This window comes from Electrona antarctica (assembly GCF_951216825.1).
Source record: "Electrona antarctica genome assembly, chromosome: 22".
Classification (NCBI taxonomy): Eukaryota; Metazoa; Chordata; class Actinopteri; order Myctophiformes; family Myctophidae; genus Electrona; species Electrona antarctica.
Window position 1 is genome coordinate 13,476,617 of NC_136805.1, and position 16,290 is coordinate 13,492,906.

Sequence of the window (16,290 nt, forward strand, 5' to 3'; positions counted from 1 at the left end):
AACCCCTAATATATTATAACAGTTAACCGCCTCCAAAGAGCAGGTTGGCGCCTCGGCTGCTTCTGCCATGGGTGTGTGAGTGTGTGTGTGAGTGGGTGAATGTAACGCACATTGTAAAGCACTATGGATAAAGGCACTGTAGCAAGGCCGACCATTTACCAAGTAATTTGTGCTCATTCCTCCAGTGAATTGCAGACACTTTAGTAATGCACCGGGACAGGGAAATAGGCAGGGTTTTTCCAGACCTGTGCACTAAGCCTCACAGTATGATACAGTATGATAGGTATAAACTCCACTGGTGGAAGTGGGGTCCACTGTCCAGGACAGGGACCATCAGGGCAGTATTATGCGTGTCTTAAGTACCAGGTCTTATTACTTAACTTAAGACCTGGAGGCGTGGTCAATGCCATTTGGCTATTCTGAGTGGCCAAATGGCATTGACTTCCAGACTTCCAGACTTCCCAAAACAAACTGGTCAGGCTCCTACTTGATCTAGCCCCCCGAACCCACCTCACCCCTGCCCACTTCGACAGGCTGGAATGGCTTAGGGTCGACGACAGAGTACAGCAACTTGCAATGGGTCTGGTCCACAAGATTCGATACACCACCAAGATACCCATGTACCTGTCTAGATACTTCCTTAATGTTAACGAAGTCCACACCCACAACACCAGAGGGAGTGCAACGAACCATGTACAACCCAGATTCGGCACAAACAAGGGACTAAATTCTTTTCGCTCCTATGCCACCAAAATGTGGAACGCCCTACCAACTGTCATTAAGACATGCGAATCCCTTGACTCCTTCAAAACCGCTCTCAAAGGGCACCTACGGATGGCTGCAATTCGAAACTGGCCCCCGTAAAATCTGAATCCCCCCCCCCCGCCCCCCCCTTTTTTTCCCCTCACTGTATATATTTCTTTTCCCTTTTTACCTCCTTTTTGATGAATTCTTTTTTGATGAATTCCTGTTCTGTCTATAGAAGTGTCTATTTGTACGTCTCTAAATGTTTTGATGATTTGAACATGGTGGACCCTGTTGGAAACAAGTGTAATGCTTAATTGGGTCGTCCACTCACAGTTAACAGCCTTTGTATTGAGTTTGTGCTTGAAATGTACTGTAATTCTGCAAACTGTTAATAAATTCTTCAATCAATCAATCAATCAATCAGATGTTCGCGTTCCTCTGAGGAACTTGCTCAACTCCATCCAGTGTGTCAGAGACACGGTCAGAGGTAGGACACGTTTAGTCACAAACAGCATGGCGTTCACATGCATGCTAACGCAAATCTGCTAACTAGCTCTATACAGTTTTTAGTTTTTAAGAGGGCCTGAAATGTGTGTCTGTCCATAAACAGACAAACAAACTAATACATATATGCATTCATTTCGGCGGTAGTTGGTAACCTTTACTAAACCACTTGACAGTTACTAGACTGCTAAAGGTCCTTTAGCAGTCTAGTAACTGTCAAATGGTCCTGAATCAAATCTGTCTGTCTATATCAAGTCTTGTCGGTCTTTCTCTCTCTGTCTGTCTGTCTTAGTTGTCTTAATTCGAAACTGGCCCCCGTAAAATCTGAATCCCCCCCCCACCGCCCCCCCCCCTTTTTCCCCCTCACTGTATATGTTTCTTTTCCCTTTTTACCTCCATTATGATGAATTCCTGTACTGTTCTTTGTCTATATAGAAGTGAACCATGTACAACCCAGATTCGGCACAAACAAGGGACTAAATTCTTTTCGCTCCTATGCCACCAAAATGTGGAACGCCCTACCAACTGTCATTAAGACAAGAATCCCTTGACTCTTTCAAAACCGCTCTCAAAGGGCACCTACGGACGGCTGCAATTCGAAACTGGCCCCTGTAAAATCGGAATCCCTCAAACACGAACGCAAGGACAACACAAGAGACGGTCGCGGCCACACAGCCAACTCAAGGTATGGCCACTGAGCCAACTTGGGGACCCAACGCAAGGACAACACAAGAGACGGTCACGGCCACACAGCCAACTCAAGGTACGGCCACGGAGCCGACTTGGGGACCCGACGCAGCTCCTCCAAGGAAAACAAACAAATTAACGGAGCTGAACGTGAATCCCCCCACCGCCCACCCCTTTTTTTCCCCTCACTGTATATGTTTCTTTTCCCTTTTTACCCTTTTTACCTCCTTTATGATGAATTCCTGTTCTGTCTATAGAAGTGTCTATTTGTACGTCTCTAAATGTTTTGATGATTTGAACATGGTGGACCCTATTGGAAACAAGTGTAATGCTTAATTGGGTCGTCCACTCACAGTTAACAGCCTTTGTATTGAGTTTGTGCTTGAAATGTACTGTAATTCTGCAAACTGTTAATAAATTCTTCAATCAATCAATCAATCAATTGATCACGCCTCCAGGTCTTAAGTTAAGTAATAAGACCTGGTACTTAAGACACGCATAATACTCAGGATCCTTGAAAGGGTTTCAGGGGGGTCCCCAACATTTTTTTTTTAAAATGTTGACAAATGTTCTATAATGGAGAACAAAATGCACAGAATGGGTCTCCATGGACACAATTTGGGGGTCCTTGACATGCACATCTTTGAGAACCTCTGCTACTGGTTGCCATAAATAGAAGGGCTTTTAGGGATGGTACAGCCTGAAATGTCTAGTATAGATCTAGCGATCGACTGCTTTCAAATGAAAAATCTGCTTGTTGGCATCATGGCATGAAAGGAAAAGAAACCTAAGCTACCAAATGTGATCAGATGATCATTGGCTGGCAATTACTAAGCAATACATCATTTGTTATCAGCAAAACGTAATATAGATTAGTGGTTGTCAAGCTTTTTTTATTCGCAAGACAGCCAGGGAGCAAGCTTGTCTCGTCAAACCACGTGACTCCCGTTGGAAATGAATTGCGAGCCGTGCGACACACGCAGGAGACACTGAGGAGACAACTGTCTCTCAGGTGTGAACGGCGCCTAAGAAAACACATTTGTTCAACGTTTACAAAACAAATAGCATATCGTCTTTATTTGGGGGCGCACTTGCAACGCCCTCACGGTCACGGCCCACCAGTGGGCACCGGCCCACAGGTTGAGAACCCCTGATCTAGATGAGTGCACTCTCTTTCCTTTCTCTCTTTCTCCTTTCAGATCTGCTACTGCAGTGTGGTGAGTGGGATGACTCTGACTCACACACACACAGAGAGAGAGAGAGAGAGAGAGAGAGAGAGAGAGAGAGAGAGAGAGAGCGAGAGAGAGAGAGAGAGAGAGAGAGAGAGAGAGATAGAGAGAGAGAGAGAGAGAGAGAGAGATAGATAGAGAGAGAGAGAGAGATAGAGAGAGATAGAGAGAGAGAGAGAGCAAACACATACAACAGAGCTGTTATATAATAGAAGTGGCGTGGGGGTGTAAATGCAGGGAAAGCCAACAAACTGTGCACTGCAGGGTTAACACGGCCTGGGATATCCTTAAAAAAAGAGAGAGAGAGAGAGAGAGAGAGAGAGAGAGAGAGAGGATGGGGGTACATTGAAAGTGATGAAAGGGGGATAAAGGGAAAGAGGTTTAGAGTGATGAAGGTTGGAAGCACAATGAGAGAAATCCACCCACCTTTATTCCAGTAAAAGGAAGTGTCCTTATTTGTTGCTATCCTGAACAGGACACAACCGAACAACATTTTATATGAATACGCGCGTGCACGTGGCTGTGTCTGTGTCTGTGTGTGTGTGTGTGTGTGTGTGTGTGCGTGTGTCTAATGGTAAGAAATAAACTGGCACGCCTGTCTGTGTGCGTCAGTGCCTTTGAAATACTGTACACACTGTTTACTGTGATCAAGGATTTTATGCACCTCTGCAACAGTATCAGATGGTCACAGAACCCCGCTAGCCACAAAGAGACACCTAAATCTACTTTTGTTCGCCCCAAAATAACTGCACCTCATGGAGCAATCGACAGACAAAGATTTATACTGCCCTAAATTAACGGGTCAATGCGGCCAAACTAAAAGACCCACATCGAGTGCCCAGTGGCTTGGCACAGTCCTCAGCCCACATGAGACTAGCAATGCCTGAAGACTCTCATTTGGACTCCTTCTGGTGTGGCAACAGCTCATTTAGTGCAAGTTGGTGAGAGAGTGACAGGAAGAGAGAGAGAGAGAGAGAGAGAGAGAGAGAGAGAGAGAATGAGAGATATGGGGAAACAGAAAAAGGTGACCAATTGCATCATAGGCTATGATGATCTTGCCGTGGACAAATTTGCGAAGATGCGCCGTTAAATCCACAGATTCAGTCAGAGGTTTTAACTCCAGTTCAAGCTTACCTCTCACATGCCACGCTTTTCGGCTGTAAGCTATTATTTTGAAGAGCCACCAGCTGATTTGGCGAAACGGAAGTAACAATCAATCATTTCCGGGGCACTCGCTAGACACTTTCGTTTTCGCCAGAAGCGCTAAAACGGCACCTTGAGGTCGCAGGGATTTTTTATTGAGCTCCTAAAACATCGATGTTCTTCTGTATGTTCACCTCAATCTGAGCTTCAATTCCAAGATAAATGCCGCTAAAGATCGTCGCTAAAGATACAGTGGATGAAGGGAAAATGTTCAATGACGTCACGACGCGGAAGCAAAACGTTGCCAGGCGACGGAGACGCCAAGAACCGGTAAAAAATATTCTAGCGATGCTGGATGCATTATAAACTAAGGGGTCGTTTGAAGTCATCCAAGGTGATCTGTGACTATTAATAAAAGTCGTCCAGTGTCGCCTGTGGCAGAATTAAAGAGTTAAGTGAATGGCCTATTTTGCAGCGAAAGGTACGTAGCAAACGCAGGCCTTTTGGGGTTTTGCCTTTAGTAGTGTTGCTAAAGCCACCGGTGGGACAGTTTATGGGACGGGTACATTGGAGGAAAACAGGGAAGGGTCATCCTATTTGAAATTTCAGGGAAATGGCATATAAATGTAATTAGTTACTGAATTCAATATTTGTTAGTGGTGTAAACCACTCCTACAACTGGCTTTGTTAGTCTGTCTGTCTGTCTGTCTGTCTGTCTGTCTGTCTGTCTGTCTGTGCAGAAAAAATGAGCATGGTTGCTACGGTCACCCAGTTCACCCGGGTGTGATTTCATTACGTCAGACATTACGTCAGACCACAGCTGATCAGGCTATATAAGACCTTACACCACTCAGTTCACACCGGTGTGATTTTTTACATATATTTAATTTATATAATATAATTTACAGTATTTATTAGTTGGTGAGGGAGGGTCAATAATTTAAATAACTTTGACGAAGAATATATTTCTGTTAGAAGGGTCACGTCTTGTTCTTTCAGAGCACTCCTCCATTGTGGCCTCATTCTAAACAACAAACAGTCCCTAGCTAATGTACTGTACTGTACTGTACTGTACTGTACTGTACTGTACTGTACTGTACTGTACTGTACTGTACTGTACTGTACGTATGCTGCTGCCTGCTGGGCTGAAGACTGTACAAGGTGAGACGAGTGGTTTTCAAACTTTCTTTGCCCAAGGCACACCAAACAGCCAGTCAAAATCTCAAGTCACACCTGTATTCATAGCCATGCAATATAACCTCTATATACAGTAGCACATTATCACTCTGTTCAATCTGTAAACATTATTTTGTATGTATTAAAGGACCACTTCACCACTTTTCAACTTCTCTTCCTATAATTGGTCCCAACTAATGTTTATGATAAAATACCACAATTTTTTCCTACTCAGTCTGTGTCTCATAGGAAGGATGTGGGCAGTTCAGAAACCCGTCCACCAGTGACATCATCGATGGTGAATCCAAGCTAATAGAAACGGCAGGCTTTCTTTTCCTGAAAGGTTGCAATGCAAAAGTTGAAGCCATCGTTCTCACGATAATAACAATCTAAATATATTTTAAAACAAATCTTGTTTAAAAAAAAATCTGCCTAATGATGATGTCACTGGTGGACGGGTGTCCGAACTGCCCAAAGCCCTCCTATGAGACACAGACTGAGTAGGGAAAAAAATGGTGGTGTTTTATCATGAACATTAGTGAGGACCTTATATGAAGAGATGTTGAAAAGTGGTGAAGTGGTCCTTTAATGACAAAAGGTTTACCCATTAGCCCCTGCCTGTCACAAATGTAGGGATTTTAGGATTTCTTTTAAATAATCGATCTACAAAGCTCATAGTGTGAATGGACGACGGGTATAAAAGGGACTAGTTTACATTTGTATTGTGAATTAAAAAATGCAAAAATGCAAAATAGGGATGCCAGGTTGAAAGTGTTTTAGTTTTTAGCTTTGAGGGCCATCCTATGTCCAGCTTTGAGTAAACACTGAAAACAAAAGTGTGTAAACAGCCTGGGCCATGGCTCAGTGGTCCAGGCACCTTGGCTGGTAATCCAGTCTGGCAGTGTGCCGCGGGTTCGACTCCCGATCCCGACGGCCTTTACTGCATGTCACTCCCCCATCTCTCTCCCCATTTCCTGTCAGCCTACTGTCTGTCCCTCCATAAAATATATAAAATAAAGGCGAAAGCCACAAAAAAAACATTAAAAAAAAAAAGTGTGTAAACACAATGCTTGAAGACAAAGGTGTGAAAACACAAATACTGAAGACAAAGGTGTGTAAACTAAACACAAACATTGAAGACAAAAGGTGTGTAAACACAAAATTGAGGACGCAAATTGTGATTGTGTGCGCGCACACGTGTGTGGGGAAAACCACAAGGTTCCCAGTTCAATCCCAGCAGGCTCCCCCAGAGTTAGTGTCAAGACACTGGACCCCTAATTGCTCCCGATGGTTTCCTCCGCCATCGGTGTATGAATGGTGTGAATGTAAAGCACTTAGCACAGTCTATCTATCTAGTCTATCTATATAAATGCACTATTTACAATTTAAAGGTACACTTTGGACATGTGAGAATAGTACTGCCGTAGCAGACAACCCGCAGCACTCCAGGTTCAAACAAAATCCTTATAGGTGCAAGGCTCGGAGATATAAGTAGAGGTGAAGAAAATACACTTTGGACATGTCTCACAGCCCACCTAAATCGTTTGCTTCGGCAAACCATTTGTGGACTGCTGCTGTAGACGACCATTCATATTTGAGTGCCAGCAGAAGTGTCACAGAGTGCTGCACCCTGTGCCATTTTGGAGCCAGTCAATATTCACTGCAGTCAGCTGACAAATTCTTTAAAAAAAAGAAAGGTTCACCAAATATTTCAACAAGCCAAAGCTAACTTGTCCAAAAGAAGAACTCCTTTATTAACCACTTAAACACTATACTGTGTTGACTGGAGTCCCCCATAGTCTATACTGGCATCTCCTTGTTTCTCTCTACACCAAATAGTATATTTGCAGAAAATTTAAAAATTTAAAAATGAAGAACTGCAACGCTACTGAACCAAAGACTGAAACAGAGATGAATGGAAGTGAAATTAAATGAAATGAAATGATTACTATATTTACCCAGGGTATCTGGGCTAAGCTCAAGAACTTGTTTCCAGCCAGGCCCTGCTCATAGAACATTTCATCGTAGTGGTTCAATGCCTTGTTCAAGGGCACTTCAGCGGTGGTAATTTTAACGTGTCGGACCGCTGATTCGAACTGGCGACCTTCCGGTATCAAGACCGCTCCGCAATCCGTTCGGCCACCGCTGCCACTAAATGTATTGTGATGACATGATTTTGATATTGTTGGGTTTAATCAAACCAACAGAGTGAGTTACATTTTGGAATATTGAGCCAATATTGTAGGCTACTAGATGTGAGCTAGTAGCCTACAGTGTCACAGCTGGCATTCTCTTCTCCTCCACCATATATGGGACAGTTCACATAAAGTTACAGTGCCGACAGTTCGTTTTCTGGTTGTCTTTGAGAGGCCGAGGCTTGCTTCTGGGACCTGCAGGTAACACAGTACTGCAACAACACCAGCCATGTGTGTGTGTGTGTGTGTGTGTGTGTGTGTGTGTGTGTGTGTGTGTGTGTGTGTGTGTGTGTGTTCTCTCTCTCTACCCGTAGGTAGGTCCCCTATAAATAGTTTGCCCACTTAGCCGACCATCCGTCCTAGGATGGTCGGCTAAATGGGACCATCCTAGGAGCTGTTGCACGAACCCCATTACTCAAACTCCAAGCTCTCTCTCTCTCTCTCTCTGTCTTGTAGTCTCTCTCAAGCACGTACGCCACACTCTCACACGCACGCATGCACACACACGCGCACACACTCTCAAAAGCTCACCTGCTCAACTCAGGACTATGTAGGTTGCTGCGACAACTGGTGAGGGTCACAAGACTGCGAAAAGAGACCAGAAACTTCATCCTACTTTCCTTTCCTGTTTTTATGAGGGCAAGCAGAGAGAGAGAGACAGCAACGAACCGCTACTCTAGGGCTGGGTGCAATGACCGCATACCGCCATACCAAGATTGTGTAAGGCATACCGCAGTAACGTGTTCATAACTGCGATAAAAAAATGTTGTCCCACAAATTTGTAACCCAATTTTTCACCCGGTGCCAATTGCCTACCCTAAGATGTAATCCTGGGCACTAGTCTCCCTCTGCTTGTGAGCTTGTAGATCTGTTATTGTCAAATAGCCACTATATCCTACTATAAATGCACGTAACTCGAGAACCGTTTGACCCACCGACTTCACATTTGACATACACGTTCCACACCCCCACAGGGAGTGCAGTGCCAGGTATCGAGTCGGTCAGACCCACGGTTTTCCAGAACCAACCCCAAAAGGCTCTGGTCAGGCTCTGCCAGTGGGCCTAATGAGGCGGCAGGCCAACTCTTTTCACCTGGGCCAGGCTCTGCCAGTGGGCCTAATGAGGCCAACTCCTTTCACCTGTGCAATTTCTAGCCTCTGACTCAGCCAATTGAGGCTCAACCAATCAGGCTCTGCCAGTGGGCCGAGTGGATTGCCAAGTACACTTTTCAGTTTGCAGTCTTCACACACACAGGCACACAGGCAAATACACAGATCTCCATGTGGGACACCGGCTGACAGTTAAAACAGGTGCTATGACAATATATCGTATATGACGTATATCATTAGGTTCCCAAATTGCATCGTTCCCAAGTAGGCTGGTGGCCGACTGCGACGGGCACGTACAGGTCTAGTTATGTTTAAAGAGTGAAGGGCTTTGGACTTGTTTTCATAGACCCAGTTGCTTGTTTCTGTCGCAAAGGCTAACCTGGCAACCCTGGAAGGTAAGGTAAGGTAATTTATTTATAAAGCGCCTTTCAAAACAGTTGTTACAAGGAGCACACAGGGCTTCGGGCTTGTTTTCACAGACAGAGGTGCTTGATGCGAAAGCTAACCTGGCAATTAACCCATGGAAGCCTGGAACCTGGTGTGTGTGTGTCGTAGGTGCGACACACACACACGCACGCACGTGCTTGCAACCGTCAGCGGAGACGCACACACACACGATCGCGCGTGTGCGTCACAGCCGTGTCCTGCTCCATTTGTAAATAACATGCTGCTAATGCTAACGTTGAGCTATACGTTGAGCTGCTAATACTCTGCATGTTGCAGTGAAATGTATACCCTGTTCTGCTGAAGCTGAGCTTAAGGTCGTCATTGTGGAGAGATGTGGTTTTGGACATAAGACATAAAGGTAGACTAGACGCCTCTTCCGGCTCTGGGGCGTCTGTATCTCGAGGGAAGGCAACATAGAGGCAAAGCTTTCCAGAGATTCCTTGCGAAGCAGACGCAGCATAGCGAAAGCGGAGGTAACGTTAGGGTAGCCTGGCTAATAAGCCAGACTCAAATCACACTGTCGTGTGGTATTTGAGTCTGGAGATGCTGTGTATGGATCTTGTTTCCCGGGGGGCGGGTTCAAACATTTTCTCTTTGACGCAATTGGCCAGAGCTTGTCAGTCAAAGGTCTCAAGCATTGAACGTCACTGTACCAAAGCCCGCCCATATTGCATACCGTGTCCCGATTGGCCACACCAGTTCTCTGGTGTAGGAAATGGGCGTACAATTGAGCCTCTCCAGACCGTAATCCGCCGGCAGGCAATTTTCTTTTGCCAACGGCTGATTCGGTCTGGCTTATTAGCCAGGCTAACGTTAGGGGACATTTGGTAGGCCAATCAGAGGCGCGACAACTCCCACTTTCCCAGCGGCACTTGCTTTGGCAATGTCCCGGAAAAGACGAGCTGTGATTGGCAGTGTTGTTCAAGTTACTTTTAAAAAGTAAAGAGTTATAGTTATAGTTACTTATCTAAAAAAAGTAACTTTTTTTAGATAAGTTACTTTACTTTACTTTACTTTATGAAAGTAACTTTTAAAGTTACTTTACTTTACTTTAAAAAATAATAATATAAAAAAACGATTTAAAAGAAGGTTTTTTGTTCTGTCGCACAGTAAGAGAAAAGACAACTCCCTCCTAACATTATGAAATTTAGTGGAACAATAAAACATGTTCAGAAATTTTGACAGGCATCTTTATTGTAGCCTCAACTTGCCTTCAAAACAAATTTGCAATATGAAAAAAATGAGTCCATATATCTGCAGTGGTAGAGAGATATTCTAATTCATCAAATGTATTTTTGAGCTCATCTTCCATTTTAGAATATTCACTGTTCAGGTATTTGGAAAATGTATTTCTGCACATTGGCCCTGCTTTCACTGGTATTTTGCTGACCAGTGCTCTGAAAGGAACAGACCACCGTTGAGAGGGGAAGCATTTCCTCAACAAAATACCTGGCAATCATTTTGTCAAGTTGACTCTTGGTGACATGCCTCTGTGGCGATTTAAAATCGATCTTTGTCTGTTTTGGTGATATGAGGCAGCCTAGCTCATGGGCTGATTTAAGATGCTTTCTTAGATTTGCATTGCTCTTCTTGGCTGTGGACAATGCTTTCTGTCCGCCACATAATTAGCATTTTCACCTCGATGTTTTTCTGGGGGGGGAAGGGGGGGAGAGGGCAGCCCTATCACTGTGCCCATAGATAGTTTATATATCTGTGCCCGGGGAGGTGGCCACGGTCCCGCGGGGATCCGTTAGCATGCAACGGTGTGCAAGGCTAACGCACGGCTAACGTCAGGCACTGTGCTGCGGCGCCCACTAGCTAATGCTGGCTAGCGCAGGAGGGTCCCTCCTGGAGGGATGCAGCAGCAGCAATAATAATAAAGGAAGTGCGGGGAATCACACACAGCAGGGACACTCCATGGCATGTTAAAACATTTCCTTTACCCGCAAGTACTCAAATAATGCTTGTATTTCCAACCCACAAAGCATCCGATCTCGCTGTCGTAGCGTGTGGTAATAATGTTCGTTCAACCGGCCTTTTCTGTGTATGCGTTACAAGGGTTTGTGTGTCTGTCTGTGTTTACATATGAGTACATACGAGTAAGACCCGCCCTACTCTGTCAGACTGTCTCTGATTGGCTTACCCTGAAATCTGGCCCTACGTTAGCCAATCAATGACCTCTTCTGCGACATGCTTTGTTCACGTTAGGGTGCGTAGCCATGTGGGCTCAGAGGCTAGTATGAGAGCACAAACGAAACTGTCAACACAGTACAACACAGAGAGAGCGCTCAGCAGCAGTCAGCACAGAGCCTGTATGACAGACTCACGGCGCTGTATGGGGAAACTTTTCACTTGGATCATACGTTGACATAACGCTATAACGCGGGTAACGCTCGGACAACTATAAGGCCGTTATGGAATAGGGAAATGTAAAGCCTCCGTTACAAGTTACTGCAAAAAGTAGCGCCGTTAGGTAACGTAACGTGATGTAAGGGCGTTAGTTACAACACTGGTGATTGGCCAGTAGTCACACGAGTGGCAGCGACACAGCGTGCCTTCAGCACTTCCACTTGACTTCCTCCTCCCCTTGGAGACGGGTCGCTCCAACGAACTGCAGCGACCAATGAGGCATCTACATTTTTAAATATCTGTGGTTTTGGAGGCGTCGTGTCCTTGACGGAAACAAAAAGGGGACGGTAACCGTGACAACTGCTCGCATGCACAGTGACGGCGAAAACTGCAGTCCTACAGTTAAACAGAGTTGGCGAATAATGCTAATAAACAGCGTTCAATTTGTTAAATTGAAAAAAGGCTTCAAGAAGCCCTGCATAAGCTAATGGTCAATGACTGTGTGCAAATTCAGTCAATAATTGGTCTTATGACAGACAGACAGACAGACAGACAGAGGTCTTGATTGATTGATTGATTGATTGGAGTATTTATTTAAAGCTTGCAGAATTACAGTACATTTCAAGTACAACTCAATACAAAAAACTGTTAGCTGTGGACGATAGGAATTATAGGAAGATGACGCAAAAGAATAAACATCAAGTCCATGGCCTCCCTCAGGCAATAAATACTGCTACAAAAATCTGCAGTGGACCTATTAATGGGATGCTGCACTGGCCTCATCCGCACAGCGCTGCAGACAGTCATGCGGACAGCCCAGAGCATCAGAGGATGTGAGCCTCCCTCACATCCAGGACGATGTGTCCGTTAAGCCCGTAGGGTTATCCAGGCTGCCTGGGGCCTGTTGCCTGGCTGCCAGTTACACACATGCACGCACGCACGCAGCACGCATTACACATCATTTACCTCATTTCACCACATCCCACACACAGGTACTGACTGTGCATGCACGGCACGCACACCCTCAGTGTCAAGATGACGGAGTGATGTGAAAGGAAAGATGTTTTTCAACTTGACTCTGTGAGCTTGGCTTGTTTCCCTTATAGCTTGTCACCCTGATATTGCTGTCCTAGACACTGATGTCATAGCCTGCATCTGTGATACATGATTGGATCATGAACTGTGAAGTTAGGGCTAGTATCTGATACCCGTCCCGTATCCATAATGTTAAATTGTATGAATATATATTTTTTATGTGTGTGGCATTATTCTAATATATAAATATTGTTTCATTTAATGCTCAAGGTTGAAACTAGGTGTCTACAATGTGTGAATTACATCACATTACTCTGGACTCATTATTGGGCGCCTAGTGTGTCATGGCACTGGCCAGATAATCTATAGGCTATATACACACCCAATCAGTAGTATATTCCGGTAAACTTTCCGGTAAAACATAGTGTCCCTAATGGTACAATATACCAGGGTTGTGGCTCTTTCGGAATGGAAACTACACAGCGAGCGACTGCCCATGTTCCCACACCCCATTATTCAGACTGCGTGTGTTCGCGTGTGGTTAGGGTTTGGTTAGGGATAGGGTTAGTAATGGGTTAGGGTTTGGTTAGGGATAGGGTTAGTAATGGTTAGGGTTTGGTTAGGGATAGGGTTAGTAATGGGTTAGGGTTTGGTTAGGGATAGGGTTAGTAATGGTTAGGGTTTGGTTAGGGATAAGGTTAGTAATGGGGAATAATACGCTGTGATGTCAAAACAATGACACAGGCACCAACTTTTTGTATGCTTTTGTTTTGTTGACCTGTATGTGATTTGAACAATACCAATAAAGAACCTTTGAAAAAACCTTGAGTGTCCCAATCCAACCCTGACAGTGCATTTGACTCAACAAGACTATGGGCTGCCTGACTGTGACAGCTCATCTACTGCAATCTTTCCCTAATTGTGTGACTACGTGATCAGACATCAAAAGCAGTTGTTTTTCAGTGGATTCTTGCCAGTCTCGCTCAGTATTCACTATTCAGGGAAAAGTAACGACTACAGAATTTAAAACATTCATGCTGTAGTCATAAAAGTTTTATAGACTTATTATCAGATAAGATAAGCCTTCATTGATCAACGGGGGAAAGTCAGGATTATAAACCATGCACCCTAGTGTCCTGCGAACACTGTAAAATACCAGATATGTCAACAGACTGCCACTCTCCTACGACGTTAAAATTAATGAACAATCCAATCGCTACCAATGTGTTTGTCACAATGGTTGAGCCCATTCTCCCATCTCCCTTTATTGTTGTAGCGCCATGGTTGAAAGCTTACAGTAACTACAGATTTTTGAGTGGTGCAACCACTCCAAGGAACAGCAATGTCTGTGTTAACCTATCAACCAATGTGTGTGTTAACCTATGTGTGTGACTATGAGTACCAGTAGGGGCAAAAGTGGCAGAAACAGAGAGATAGTGCTGCACTGTTGCCTGCTAATATGAGAGAGAGAGAGGGGGGGGGGGGGGGGGAGTTGCACCACTCAGTTCACACGGGTGTGATTTTTTTCTTGGAAACTAGTAATTCTATGCTATGTGATGTTTTCTTGCACCTAGTGTGTAGAGTCAGACCATGTGTTCCCATTTTGTTAAAGACCTATTATCTACAGATGTTATACAGCTGTAGCCTGTGGCTTACAAAATGTATTTTGTAGGACGTAAATGATGTGACAATTCTCAACAGCAGCTGATGTTTTCAAAATGACAATGCTGCCGGGGACAGACCAGAGACCACACTACTTTTCCTAATTTGTTAGAACCACCTCAGGCACATTCTCCTACTTGAAATTCAACTGCACACAGCAGTCGACAATCAGGGCTGATTCAACATAATGAAGCACAAAATGAGTTCAAGTCGCAATGTCAGCGCCATAATTAATAACCGAACGTGCACTAGACTGACCATGCAGGTTCCTTTTCATGATCCTTCCTGTCACCCCAACAGGTGATGTTTTTGATGTATGTATTCTATCAGCTGTTTTATCATTCAAAATCTCCATTAATACTAGAGGAGTTGTGGCCACTCTGCAGGCGCACAGGAGCAGCAGTCCACGCCCATCACTCTGTCTCTAGTGGCTATGGCTACAAGGGCAGTTTGTGTGTAAACCAGATCTATATTTCACATATATACAGTAGTACAACCAGAAAACAGCTTCTGATAACATTTTAGGTAATGAAAAAGGAAGGGATGTCCGCACACTGAATTGTAGCTCCCAGGAAGATTTATTTATTTGTTACAACGTTTCGACCTCTGTGGGTCTTCGTCAGGTATTACTTCGTCATACCTGACGAAGACCCACAGAGGTCGAAACGTTGTAACAAATAAATCTTCCTGGGAGCTACAATTCAGTGTGTGGACAATACATCCCTTCCTTTTTCATTGTACGTATATTTTTGACCAGCACCTGCAGAATGTCTTGAGATGTGAGTGCTTCCTGTCGGATCCTATATCTAACATTTTAGGCAAGACATGGGCCATGTACTTACCCAATATCTGTCATCTGATTGGCCGTCGCTCAATCCAGACGATGCTTATTGCTTAAATATACATAAACAAGGAAAAATATATCTTTCGCTTGTCGCACGTGGCCCCAAAATTGCTGGGACGTTGTCGTCAGGCGTCCTGTCGCTAAGTGTAGCTCAATGTAGCTAGTAGTACCCTTTGGAAATGAATGGCTGCCCATTGCTTTGTCGCTCGTTGTCATTTTTGGTGTAAACTGAGAAGCCCTTTAGACATCAGACAACCCCCAACGGAAGTGACCCATTCAGAGGCAAGGAGGCAACCAGGTGCTCAGGAGGTGTGCAGGTATAAAAAATTTAAAAATAGTAAAAAGGTGCTCCTGGGATCAATCGGGATAACACATCGATATAGAACAAAGAGGAGATCCGGGCACACTTAATGTTAAAAGGAGGAAAACTTTATTGAACCGACATGTTTCGACCTATACGGTCTTCATCAGGGCAGCCCTGACCGGCATGTTTCGACCTATACGGTTCAATAAAGTTTTCCTCCTTTTAACATTAAGTGTGCCCGGGTCTCCTCTTTGTTCTAAATGGAAGTGACCCGTTATTGGCCGACCGGTTTTCTGCTTAAAACCTCTTAAACCCCAGGGGGGTCCAGGAGGGAAAATCTAAAATATGGGAGTTGGAACCTAAGACCTTGACCAGCCCCATTTACCCGCTGAGAGCTGTTCATGAGGTGGACAGCCCCTGCCCCCGCCGGCGGGGGATTGGGGCTCAAGAGGTTAACATTTATGAATGAAACTTTTACTTTTAAAAAGCACAAAGCAGCAAACCAGAGATAAAGGATTCGTCCACCAACCACAGAAACCCTGATTCATAGCAGCAGTTCCTCCGGCGTGCCGCAGGTGTTCCAACACAACCGATGATTTTCACAGCTATTTTGACAGGTATAAACGCAGCTGAAGGGTATGTTGTTCCATACAGGTGTTTCTATGTGCCAGCATGAAGTTCACTGTACAGGAGCTGTCCAGCTGTGCTGGCAACACAGTTAACAGATAAGTAAAGCACACTCACAACCGAGTGCGTTATCCCCTCCACTTGGGTTTACCTGTCAAAATGTCCGCTGTGAAAAGGGTCTATATTGGCAGTGTGTTCACAGCCGGGAACCAGGCCAGGGATCGTGTCCTTG

At 44.7% G+C, this 16,290-nt stretch overlaps 1 protein-coding gene across 1 annotated transcript in view; it reads right to left on the reverse strand.

Moving 5' to 3' along the window:
• ryr2a (ryanodine receptor 2a (cardiac)) overlaps positions 1–16,290 on the reverse strand; it is a gene marked incomplete at its 5' end in the record, with an annotated part of 316,463 nt that overhangs the window by 265,619 nt on the left and 34,554 nt on the right. The window lies entirely within an intron of this gene.